Source organism: Leptinotarsa decemlineata, unplaced genomic scaffold (assembly GCF_025532065.1).
Source record: "Leptinotarsa decemlineata unplaced genomic scaffold, Ldec_3_MD MMD2_P_RNA_scaffold_7, whole genome shotgun sequence".
NCBI lineage: Eukaryota > Metazoa > Arthropoda > Insecta > Coleoptera > Chrysomelidae > Leptinotarsa > Leptinotarsa decemlineata.
Genome location: NW_027412534.1, coordinates 1,118,154 through 1,132,143, shown reverse-complemented (window position 1 = coordinate 1,132,143; position 13,990 = coordinate 1,118,154). Strand labels below are relative to the sequence as shown.

At 35.1% G+C, this 13,990-nt stretch overlaps 1 protein-coding gene across 1 annotated transcript in view; it reads left to right on the top strand.

Moving 5' to 3' along the window:
- The window catches only part of tn (tripartite motif containing protein thin), a 132,061-nt gene that overhangs the window by 18,718 nt on the left and 99,353 nt on the right, over positions 1-13,990 (top strand). Inside the window, exon 2 of the mRNA XM_074170166.1 lies at positions 12,172-12,264. The gene's annotated coding sequence lies outside the window, so the exon portion shown is untranslated. The remainder of the gene's footprint in view (positions 1-12,171; positions 12,265-13,990) is intronic.

Genomic DNA, 13,990 nt, shown 5'->3' with positions numbered 1-13,990 from the left:
GAGTATCTAATTACCTGACTGGAAAGTTGGTGATGAATGGATAGGGAATAATGGGCCGGTGGAGTGGCCAGCAAGGTCTCCAGACTTAAGTGTTATGGATACATTCTTATGGGGTACACTTAAAAATATAGTTTATGGTTAGAGGGGATATCAAAATATTGAGGACCTTCAACACATCATTGTTAGAGAGTTCGGAAGATTGAGGAGAAGGGAAATCATTTGTGATGTGAAAATAATTCGAAGAAAGGCACAGTTGCGTTGTCACGAACAAGGCCAGCATTTTCAGCATTTGTTGTGATTTAATTTTGTCTTTAAAGTTTAGTTAATTATTGTTATCTGTTCAAAGTTCTATTTCCATTGAAAATGACACAATGTCTAATTTACCTCATACACACCTCATTTATCAAATTTTGATTGTTGATTTTCTCTCCGTATTTTTTTATTGGCTTCTCAAACGCACCAAACTCGGTGAAATTTGGATCCAATAACTTGAACATAGTTCATTTCCGATGTCCTAACACTGATTCTATCTTATTCCTAATCATATCTCTTTTTTTCATTCGTGAAAGCCATTTTTCGCACTTGCAATGTTTCTGTGAGGATGGAAAAAAATTTCACTAGTTCGGACTTCCATTGTCTAATATATAAGATGATTTGATATCCCTGAAACAAGTAAAAAAGAAGAATTAAAAATAAATAGCTGCAAATGACAATTATAGTAACCAAAAAAAACCTGAAATGAAATAATAGTGAAATGAAATACAAATAAAAATAAAACAATGGAACAATGAGAACAGTTATTTCCAAGTACAACATCAGAACCTGCTTCAAATCCGGTAACACTATCCGTAGCAGCCTCACGAAAACCAGGCCACCCAACGCGGACTGCGATTCCAAGAATTGCATTTACCAGATTCCCTGTGAGTGCGGAAAATGCTATATTGGTGAAACCAAGAGGCCTTTGAATGTTCGCATTGCCGAACACAAGAAACACACACAGCGAGGGGAAACCAGAAAATCAAGAATAGCAGACCATGTTTGGACCCATCAACACAACATCGAGTGGTCCCAAGCTGAGATTTTACACAGAGACGAACATTGGTTTAGGAGAGAATTCAAGGCAGCTACATACATGTCCAACAACGTTTTCAGCCAAGCCAGCGGTTATCTCCCACTGAACCAGTGAAGCGGACAAAAAATGGAAAGCGGGGATAAGTGAAAGTACTCAAACGACCCATAAATAGTAATCTCTCGGAGGAATCAGTCCAGTCATCACCTGAAAATGATTGTGGATACTAACAATCATGACGTCGTGAACTAACTTGGCCGCGATTAGATCAAGCAATAATATCGATGTATCAACGAGGTAACGTACAGCGCCATCTGCCCGCGAATAGATCAAGCAATAATGTCGATAATACTGTCAAATACAGATCCCGACCAATCAAAAGGGAATAAATATGGAATGAAAAGGAGAGTTACAAACAGAAAAACATACATACAAAGCGTGTAGTAAGTAATGCATAATGCTTTTTCGTTGATACAAGAAAAATTTTTCCGATGATTTCTGCGTTCAGTACCCTGGTATACTACGAGGAAAATCCTCATCAGAATGAAATTATAATCAACTTCACCACACAATTGTTTTTTTGTTGAAGTTCTCTTCCGTTGATTCGTTCAGAATGAAATTTTGCATTCCGTTGTTCCACTAACGAGCATTCATCAGAAGAACAATAAATATTGAAATGAATGAAGTTTTCTGTCCAATTCAGCTGGAGTTTCAGTTGAAAACGTCTCCATACTTCTATGTTGATTATCGCATAGTAATTAGAACTTTTTGGGACTTTCTCAAACTTCAAGAAACGTCCAATTTGAATATATATTTGATTCGCAGTAGTCCATAAACAGAGGCGGCGTAAGGCGTGGGTGGTGTGGGCGACCGCCCACGGTCTCGTGGTGCAAAGGACCTTGCGCCTCAAAGCAGAAAATAAATTTTGAAAAATCCAAAAAGAGACGCCACGATTTTTTCATAATTAGTACATTAGAAAATTCTCAACCTAAAGATATTGCACTCTTTGGCTCACGAAAGCATATGAATGGAAAATTCGTGAATATATTTATTTTTGTGATAAAATACATTGCATTATAAAATTGGCAAATTTAAAAATTCTCATCTTTGTATTATATTTATTATTTGTATCTGGATCAAAAAATATCGATAAACCGCATAGAAAATTGCTTGTCTGACGCTCGTCAGTTTATTGAGAAAAGCACTTATGATTTGCTAAGAGATTTTAATAATGAAAGTACATAAAAAAAAGGAATGTTTGATTATGAAGGCAGCGATCAACTTATACAGTCTGCCAAGAGCCGGTATGGGCAAAATTTTTTCAATACCATGATTGAACATGAATTGAACAATTCGCCTTTATTGAATTTTTTCACACCCAGGTAATAATAGTTAGGTATATTTACAGGTAGACATTCGAAAAATGTATTGATACCTGACTTTTTCAGGTAGATTTATTGCTTAGGTAGACGAATAGTTACTAGGTTATAGTATATAAGGTGTAATTTAGAAGTAACTTTTGTTATGCTTGAAGAAGCTATTATATAGTGGAAGACGTGTCGGGGTTTTTGTAAAACCCTTATAGTGAAAATCATAGAATAAACTCTATTCATTAGTTTTTCAAAAGTTATCCATTTCATTCATCAAAGACAAATATATGCTTCAATATATTATAGAGAAATTTACTCAAATTACCTTTAAGTAATGCTTCCGCTGAAAAAAGCTTTTCAAAATCAAAAACAACAAAAAATTATTCAAGAAATACAATGGGCATTTTCATCCAAGCAGAATATAGCATCACCAATAACACAACAAAAAAATATTTTTTGAATGTTTCCTACACTAAATTAGTCAATTTCTACTAATTTTGGGGTGATAAAAACGAAAATAACAATGAAAAATTTTTATTAGCTCTGGTTTTTGAGATACACAGTACTTAATCTTAAAGAGTAGTGATACTATACGTGAAAAGTGAAAGTACATAAAACAATATTGTTATGTTTCTTTTAGAATATTTTAAGTACAAAATTAAAAAAAAAACATTATTCTTAGTGTTTTGACAAATAAAAGAAGTTTGTACCACCAAATTTCAATTAAGTCCATCCGATTCATTGTAAGATCGCTGTCGTTTAGCTTGTCTTTTATAAAACACTTCTGCAGCATCCCTACACACAGACCAGCAGAAGTCTGCAAGCATTGCTTCATTCCAACGGCCCTGATATCTCTGTTCCATTAAGGCAATGTCTTGATGGAATCTTTCTCCATGTTCGTCACTCACAGCTCCACAGTTTTGTGGGAAGAAATTAAGATGAGAGTGAGGAAAATGAATTTTTAAGGACATGTTGCATCCAAGTTGGTGGTAAGCTTGAAGAAGCTCTTTAACCAATGCTGTGAAGTTATCATCTCTTTTGTTACCTAAAAACCCATGTACAACCCCCTTAAAGGCTTCCCAGGCTCTTTTTTCATTTCCTGTTGAAATCATGTCAAAAGCAGGATCATTTACGATTTCACGGATTTGAGGCCCAATAAAGATGCCTTCCTTGACTTTAGCATCACTCAACCTGGGAAACTTTGCTCTCAAGTACTTAAAAGCTTGTCCTTCCTGGTCCATGGCCTTCACAAAGTTTTTCATTAGTCCCTAGGATCTACAAGAGGCTCGTAAACTACATTTTTCTCATTAGGGTTTAGGTCTCGTGTAGGCCAGTTCACTTTTTTAATGTGAGATTTTCTATCCCGACTGTCCCACAGACACAAAAAACAACAGTACTTGGTGAACCCTAATTGCATTCTTAGGAGTATAGCAATGACTTTCAGATCACCACAGATGTGCCACTTGTGTTGTTCATATTTGATTGATTGGAGAAGTGTTTTCATATTTATATACGTTTCCTTCATGTGAACTGCATGACCCATAGGAATAGAGGGTAGCTGATTTCCATTATGCAGAAGTACAGCTTTTAAGCTTAGTTTTGAAGAGTCTATAAACAGTCTCCATTCAGATGGAGTGTGATCCAAATTCAAGCAGTCCATCAAACCATTAACATCAGAACAAACTACGAGGTTTTCTTTTTTCTCAAAAAAAGGAAGCAAATCTTTTTGACGCTGTCTGTACTGAGATATTTTCACATCATGTTTTAGAAGATTCCACTGTTGTAGTCTTGACCGTAACAGCTCAGCCTTTTCCTTAGACAAGCGAAGATCTCTTATAAGGTCACTCAATTCTGCTTGACTAATTCTGTGCGGATCACTAGACCTATCGCTTACCTCAAAATCAGGGTCATAGAATGTAGGAGGATGGGTTGCTCCTTCTAAACAGTCTTCATCACCTTCCTCTAAAATTTCATAGTTTTGGGGTGGAGAAGGGACTGGCAAATTGTCTGAGTGTGGTACAGGCCGAAGAGCAGATGGGAGATTAGGGTATTTAACCGTTCCTCTTTTCTTCATAGATAAACCTTGCTTAATGGGAGGAGTTAAGCAGAAATAACAGTCGTCTGTATGATTGGTAGGCTCACGCCAAACCATAGGTACTGCAAAAGCCATTGCCCGGTTTTTATTTTTCAGCCACTCTCGCAATATGACGGAACAAGAATTACAACATATATGAGGAGCCCATGATTTATCTTGGTCCCCAAGTTTCACACCAAAATAATGTTCATAGGCTGTCTTAACGACAGGTGTCATTTTACGTTTCTGAGCCTTAAATGTTATTTCACCACATATATAGCAAAAGCTATCGACAGAATTCACACACTTTCGAGGCATTTCAGATCAGCACTTAAATTAATTTAAAACCTCAACTTCACACGATAATTTCAATAGCAACCACGTGCGTACAATTGACAAACTCACATAGGTTATGTTTACTACTTAAGAACAGCTGATGAGAGGGGTGTTATGTAAACAAACATGTGTACCAACTGTTGGTGATGAAATATTTCATTTGTTGAAAACTCAATATACATATATATAATATAATGATACTATATCTTGAAAACAAGAGCTAATCTTTAATTTTTATGGTCACTTTCGGTTTTAACACGTGGAAATACATTAAAATCATCTAATTTCAACCCCGAAACAAAAACTTTGTTGTGTTGTGATAATTAGGGAGTTTGATAAAACCATAAGAAGAAAATTTTTGTTTCTTCAATCAATTATTTTTTCTTCATTTTAAATCCCCGACGCAAAAAAGGTTTGCTGAAAGTTTGACTTGTGTATCTGTATATATGTGCATCTGTCTGTGGCACTGTAGCTCCTAGCTCCGATTTTGATGCAATTTTTTATTTAATAGTTAATTTTGTCGGGGTGATTTTACGATATGTTTCATGAAAATCGCTCGAGCTGTTCAAATGTTACCAGTTCTTTTTCAGGAATATGAAGAGAAATTATGCATTCAATAATAGTTAACAATACAAATATTTGGTTAATCGAAATAAAACTTCGATATTTTAAAGAGTATATACAATAACATTTCATTTTTGACTTGATGCTGCAACCAGAACACTCTGCCAAGGACCAATTCCTCATTTCAAAGGTCTCAATGAGTATATAGCCGCAGTGTCAGTGACTATTACTTGAATTTCGATACGGCGACCTCTACATGATATTTTTTATTGCTTCAAAGTTGTTGTCTTTTTAAATTTTGTTGTTTTGATGTTCCAAAAACGTACATCAGTGAAAATGTTGGTTAGTGTTTCCCAATGAATAAAAAACATCAAGTGTTTTTTTCATTTTATAAACCTTTTTTCTTGCACCATCAGAGGACCTCGGAAAATGTACCTTACCCACCTTGCGCCGCCACTGTCAATAAATATCAGAGGAATTCTCATGAAGCTTATGCGTGAACTATATTTGAACTTGGAGATCAAGTTCGGACCTTCTGAACTGAGAATTTGTCGGAACTTTTATTATTGGTTTCTGTAACTTTATTCAGCTTCCAATGAGCCTTTTTTCTGAGAATAGTACAGCGAACGTGTCACGAGAGGCAGCACTAGTAGTAGGTACAAACAAACTATTCACTTGTAAAACAGTGTTATCTACGTAATATCAGTTGATTAATTAAAAATATAAATCTGATATAAAAAAAATATTTTGTGCCAGTATAATGTAAACTAAGCATTGCTGTTTTACGAATTGTACGTTGGATAATCGATATCCCCAAGAAAACGTGTTTATATACCACTTATAAAATCTCATTTTAATGAGGTTGGATGTAAGAAATGGATACATGCTTCGAAAAGAGTAGATTTAACAGTGCAATAAATGAATAAATATTCATATGTTTGCTGTGAACATGAAATGAATATTGAATTTTTCATAGTTAACTACTATTGATTAAAATGAGATATGACCTCAATCGTTTATTGAATTATATTCATTTATTATATTTCATTGAATTTATTCCATTGCCATCTTTATTTGATTCATATTTCACACGGAAATGAATCTAAAATTCATAATTATTTTACATTTCTGAATTGAAGAGGTTATATTTTTCAGGAGTGATTAATTTTTGGGAAAGAAAGTTTTTGGCTTTCTACTACTCCATCTTGATACAAAAAAAGAAGGATGAGGGAGTCTTTCAAAGAAAGGAACGAAGTTACTCTATACATGGATGTGAAAGAAAGTCCTCCTGAAACAGCTACCTTCATATAAACATCGAATTATACGAAAAAAAAATTCTCTCGTATAAAGTCCTCCTTCAGGAGGACTTTCTTTCAGTTTGTGGCTGAAAGTTACTTCTTTGCATGATTTACACAGTTACTTTCTTCCTTTCTCTGGAAGACTCCCTAATCCTTCTTTTTCTGTATCTAGATGGAGTGGTAGGAAGCCAAAAACTTTCTTTTTCCAAAAATTATTCACTCCTAATAAATATAACCCCTTCAATTCAAATAAGATTCCTCTTGGCTGGGATTAAATCGAATAGGTGAATGAATGTCATTACGATGTCATCGATGACATAAGCAGATCAAGCTTATTCAGTGACAAGAAAAATCGTAATTCATGAATGAAGTTACTTCTTTGCATGATCTACATATCCATGTATAGAGTTAATTCCTTTCTTTCTTTGAAAGACTCCCTCATCCTTCTTTTTTTGTATCAAGATGGAGTAGTAGAAAGTCAAAAACTTTTTAAAATTTCTTTCATTACAGTTTGAATATACCGCTAGTCTTTTAGTAGAGTCTGTATACTAACCTGTCTAATAATTCATTTTTTTCCAGTTACTTTTGAATTACGGCATGCAAGCCAACGTTTTATTGTTACAACATTGTTATCTTTCATAATTGCAAATTTCAGTTTTGCTATTCTATCTTCTGCATAATTCAGTGTTCATAAACTAGTATTTGTTTCGAAAGAATTTTTTCTTTCGTATAATTCAATGTTTACATGAAAGTAGCTGTTTCAGGAAGACTTTTTTTTTAGTTTGTGTCTGAAAGTTAATTCTTTGCATGATCTACATATCCTTGTATAGAGTTAATTCCTTTCTTTCTTTGAAAGACTCCCTCATCCTTCTTTTTTTGTATCAAGATGGAGTGGTAGAAAGCCAAAAACTTTTTAAAATTTCTTTCATTACAGTTTGAATATACCGCTACTCTTTTAGTAGAGTCTGTATACTAACCTGTCAAATAATTCATTTTTTTCCAATTACTTTTAAATTACGGCATGCAAGCCAACGTTTTATTGTTACAACATTGTTATCTTTCATAGTTGCAAATTTCAGTTTTGCTCCAGGAACATCTTCTTCTGTTAAAAACATTCTTTTTAAATTGTACTTTACTATATGTTTATATGAGGATTAGGCAGTATTTGTCCCTACCGAACTACTGGCGCTGCTAGTGAGTGATTTTTCGTACTTCTGGAAAAAGGCTCATTAGAAAAGATACTTTCATCTACAGTTTGAGGTCAATACGCCTCATTCTTCTCAAACAATTACTGATATTTCAATTGCTAACTAACTCTTTATTGAAAACAGGGAGAGTCGAGAACGGGGGTTAATATAGAAGTTTCAGTTTTTCTTGAACCTGTGGAGATTATACGATGGAAATAAAGAAAAAAATCTGTTGAAAATCTGCATTTCCGTTAATCAGCTGTCGCCTCCATACGAACGACAACTCTCAGAAGTTGAGAAACTTATGCGAGCTAAGTACTACGAGGTCTTACTTCTCAATGTATGATTCCTAACATAGCAAGAACTCACTGAAAATATCTGAGAAATATGATAGACCTGACCGAAACTTGATGAAAATCCATTATAACGTTTACTCAAAAGACACACTTCAATGTGAGTTTTCCACTTGAAATTTTACAAAACCGTGATACGTGTTTTGCTATACAATCACGTCGGAATCATAGTATCGTCATACCATTAATGCTCAAATCACTTGGACAGAAATCCTACAGTTTTCTTCCTGGAAATTTAAAATGCGAATCAAATCTCAAAAAATTTATTACAAAGATTAAATCATTTGTCAAGAATATACAACGAGCAGAGATGCATAGACAAATATAAATTTAAATACTTATTTCCACGATTGTGGATGTACAGTGTGTTAATTTTCAAAACTTACAATGGGCTATATCTCACGAACGAAAGTTGATATCGAAAAATGCTTGACATTGTTTCTAGGATAGTGAGGGGGAACTGAAGTGACATGAAAGGAAACTCACTCCCATCGACCCCCTTGGCCCCACCCACCAAAACTCAAAAAGTTTAAATTGTAAACCCCTACTTGCGATACATCATTGAAAAGGCTATAAAAAATGCTATCCAATGGTTTAAATAATAATTGTACAGGGTGAAGCAATCATTGTGAAACTTTGGCTTAAATGGAATATTTGATGAGGTTTTTGTTGAACTACAAGTTTATTAAAAATGTCAATTAAGCAAATGTTCAAAGTGGGTTACGTTGTTTTGTAAACAATAATACAGCCTATTGTCAAAGTCTGCACGAACTTCAATATCAGCCGGCCTACTATGACTTTTTTATTTGTAATGCTACCTCCCGGACTATTATTTTAAATGATAACTGTCCGTCGACACTTTTTTTGTTAAATAAAAACTTAATTTGCCGTTTTTACAAAACAAATTGGACAGATCTGTTTTTTGGGTTCTGTAAGAGTCAATAATGTTTGGTTTGTTTGAGACTTTGAAATGTCAATAGTTTTCATCATTTGTACGAGCTGTACTGTCATTCAGCTGTAGTTGTCACGATGGTTTACAGTATCCCGGAGCGCGTGGAGATAATTTTCATATTTGCCTCCCAGAACCAGTGTTATTCAAAAACAGCTCAAATATTCCATGGAAGGCATCCTGACAAAAATGTAAGTCACGTGTACGTAAACAATTTACTTGAAAAGGTCACACTCAATATCCTGAAAAACTGAATGAAAACACCATCGAACCTTCAATTGTGCATGAATTAGAGGACCAAAGGGACGACCAAGGCAATCTAGCTGTAGACGGAGATTTGCTACACTTCCAACAAGATGGAGCACATCCCCACGATGTAGCTCTAGTTAGGCACTGGTTGGATACTAATTATCCGAACTAATGGATTGGAAAGAAAGGTCCCATTGAGTGGCCACCGAGGTCACCAGATTTGGCACCACCTGACTTTTTTCTATGGAGTCACCTCAAATCAGTTGTTTATAAAACTCAATCTGCGTCACTTGGGGAATTGCGAGAAAGAATTACGCAAGTATGTCGCGCCATTACTAGAACAACATTTGCCAAAGTTCGTACAGAATTTGGAAAAAGGCTGTATTATTGTTTACAAAACAACGGAACCCACTTTGAACATTTACTTGGTTGACATTTTTAATAAATTTGCAGTTCAAGAAAAACCTCATTAAATATTCCAAAGTTTCACAATTATTGCTTCGCCATGTACAATTATCATTTATAGCATTGATTAGCATTTTTTATAGTATTTTCAATGACGTATCACAAGTAGGGGTTTGCAATTTAAACTTTTTGTGTTTTGGTGGGTGGGACCTAGGGGTTAATGGGGGTGAGTTCTCTTTCATGTCACTTTAGTTCCCCTTTACTATCTTAGAAATATTTTCAAGCATTTTTCGATATCTGCTTTCGTTCGTGAGATATAGCCCATTTTAAGTTTTAAAATTGACACACTGTATATTGTGTATTAATTTGTTTGTAGTCTGGAACCCTTGTGATTGAAATTTCTATATCCATTGATTGTTCAATTTATTTATATTCTTATGATGCACTATTTGGAACCTTTGGTGTAGTAATGAATATTACTGGAATTTTTCCCCAACTCGACACGTGTTTCGATCACCAAGTGATCATCTTCAAAGAGGAAGCTGAAAACTAAAAACTAGCTAATCCTATTTATGCTATAAAGGTAACCCATACAGGTGAACCATCCAGGCGTACCAACGATACAGGTATACCAACCTAAATTAATTTTACAATTTTGCCTCATCTATTATTTTACAATATATGTTTATATAAAACAATTTTCAGCTATAAAAATTAATTTTACAATATTGCCTATCCAAATTCATTTTTGCCCTTATGTAATAATCAGTAAACCCAACAACATTATTTTATTTTAACATGCTATATAGTATGCTCTTTGGTATAGGTCCGTCATCGTTATTCATAATATTATTGTGTTTACTCATTGCTACACTCTCATAGGCATCTAGTTACCTGTTGTTGTTAACTTGTCTAACTAATATTAATGAACTGAAGTCTATGGAATGGTATTTGTTGCTGTCGGGTATATTCCTGACAGTTCACATCACTGTGGACAGCACAAACATGCTGGGTTGATTTTTTTAGTGCATCGTCTTTTGACTTTGCCTCTAACTCATGATAGGTTCACAAAAGAAAGACGTACAACACAGGAAATAGCAGCCACTAACGGTTTCTCGAGGGGTATTGTAGATGACATAATAAGGAAAAAGAAGTTTAGGTTAAGAATGAACGAAATCTCGACTTTCAGAAAGGACAAAAACCAAGATAAATATATTTCAGTTCCATACCGCCAATATACGAGGAACTTTGGGAAGATTTTCAAGGAACTAGGTATGAAGGTGGTTTTTAAAACAAGTCATACACTACAGAGCCTTTTGGGAAGTCCAAAAGACAAAGTCGAGAACTCGAAAAAGTCTGGAATTTACGAGACTGAATGTAAGGACTGCGATGCCAAATATTATGGACAGACAAAAAGATCTATTGAAGTAAGATATAAGGAACACATAGCACACTTAAAATATGGAATACCTGAAAAATCAGCAGTCGCCCATTATATTTTGCAAAAAAACCATTCCATAGACTTCAGTTCATTAAGATTAGTTATATAGACAAGTTAACAACAACAGGCAACCAGATGCCTCTGAGAGTGTAGAAATAAGTAAACACAATAATATCATGAATAACGATGACAGACCTATACCAAAGAGCATACTATATAGTACTTAGTACCCATTCAATACATTAGTTTATTTTTAATTATTGATATCCTGTTCAAATATGTCCAGTTTAAACTTATATTCTCATCTATATCTAGTACTTATTCTAATAGTTTGATTGGTTTCATTTATTTATATTCTGTTCAAATGTAGCTATTCCAAATTTGAATTTGAGGCGAAATTTTCAAAGTGAATTTAAAATTTTGGAAACGAAAAAAGATTGTTTTTCGAAACTTCGATCAATAGAGAAATATAATTTTTTTTTTCTCTAAGAAGAAGAAGTATAATTTTTTTTTTCGATTCGTAGCCAAAATCTATGAATACAAGAAGTTACTTACTGATTGAACACCAAATCTATTGATTTACCTTTGTTTATTTCCAGATTGTGGAAGATTATAACCAAAAAAACAGTAGGACGTCCTCCACAAAAAAAGTATTTCAAAAAATTTCAAGCATTTGATAGGACAAATTATTCTACATTACTTTTTTATATTTCATTGTGAAACACTCGATACTTGAATATCCGCCCTTACTAGGGGTCGAAATAATGGGGTGGTACGTTTTCAAATTGACACTCTATATGTGTCTTACTCATATTTCAAGACACCTGATATATCTCAACTCATTATGAAATGAAGACTTACTTTATCTATTTTCAGATTTTTAATCAACTGTGTACGGCAGTGTCTACAGATACTGCCCTGCGGGGCCTCGGATAAACTTTGGAATAAACTAGCTACCAAAACTACCTGGTAAGTTGCCTCCTCCTTCCTTATACTAACTTAGTTTTGTTCGAAAAGATTTCGGACGTTCGGAAGCATTCGAGAATTACGCTGTGAAATTTAGTAATGATTTCTTCATGAGTTTATACATTATAGTTTTCAAGTGACCCTGAAAAGATATTTAACACATCATCTGAAAGAACAAACTTAAAAATTCTTTCTGGTGCTGAGTCTACAGAGGAGATGAATGTCGAGTTTACGACTCCAACTGGCCTCCCTGTAAATTTAGATCAGGAGCGGGAGCTTCTCAACTCCTCAACTCCTGATCCAATAACTGAACCTAAAAATGAAGGTTTGGTGGTGCAGCCAGGAAACGACTGAGTCGTTTCACCAAGAGCGGGGTACCTTATGAAACCGCCTTGCACCAATTTCTTGAGCGGCGTACGCAGAATCTGTCTCAGGTGGAGGAACAAACCCCCCCATGAGTAGGTTAGCAAACGTTGCACGGCACGGTTGAATCTAAGACATCATCAGGTATAACTGACATGCAAAAACCCTCATATAGGAAGGTTGTCGTGGGATCGAGGTGGGAATCTTGCACCTTGACTATCCGACTACCTCATTAACGATGAAACAGCAGAGCATATACATTGTGCCTGCTCCGCTGGGGAACGAATCAGGTTTTTAAAGTTCGTCAGGTTTGTTTTCGCCCCATCTGCCTGTGAACGAGGTAACCAGCCCACTAATTTTCATTGTAGGGAGTTGACACTGGCCTTAACGAATTTTCTTTCAGACGATTTGATTTATAGTCAGTCCTCAGGTATGCTCACTGACTATATGTGAAAAGATATTCAACAGACTCAAATATGGTGACTTTGCGGGCCACCTAACTAGGTCTATCAATCAAGACGGGTTTCATTTTGTAACGTTGCCTTACCCTTTTCTCAACCGTAAGCAAGATAACGGTACATGTGCCCAGTTGGAACGAATAACTGTGTATCTGCGGAGGAAAGGGCACAGGTCTTTTTTATAGGAGTTTAATACTAAGTGCTGGAACAAGTTACGCCTTCTATAGAAGTTTATAGAAATACCCCTTTTCAACATTTGTCGCTGCAGACCAACTTTGTTACACGGGATAGGAGACACTTCCAGACTACCAATAAAACAAGAAATATGATTCACCTGAGACTTTTGATGTTTTTTTTTTTTTGAACTTTGAACATTTTATTAAGACAACGATAAAAATAAAATAAAAACATCGATAAAAATTAATTGGCGCTCCGGGGCGACTTCATTGATTCCAGTGACGCATTTGCTTTATCAGCTGCAGCAAAACCTGGAAAAACCTGCAGCACCACATCATCTGAAGATCTTGATCTAACAATGTCCTCTCTCTTATGAAACAAAATGTAGAGTGTCTCCAGAGGCTCCAAGAAATTCATTGCATCGCCAGAACACTTCGTGACACGACTATCGTCAAACTTAAACCAGTCCGTTTCTTCTTTATCCAAGGCGAAATAATGACCAAATGCAACGCCAGAACCATAGTGAACAATGACTGCATGAATATTATAATAGTGGTCTGCTAGGTTGAAATGTTCATCTACTTCGAACCTTCCAAAGAGTTTCTTGCTTCCGTTAGAGGTTGAGTCTTGTTTGAAAATCATCAGTGTTATTATTAGATTGACTGGTGCCTCAGATATACTTGTTTCCTTGTAACAGTCAGTTAGTTTGGCGCATGTTTGACAATACAGTC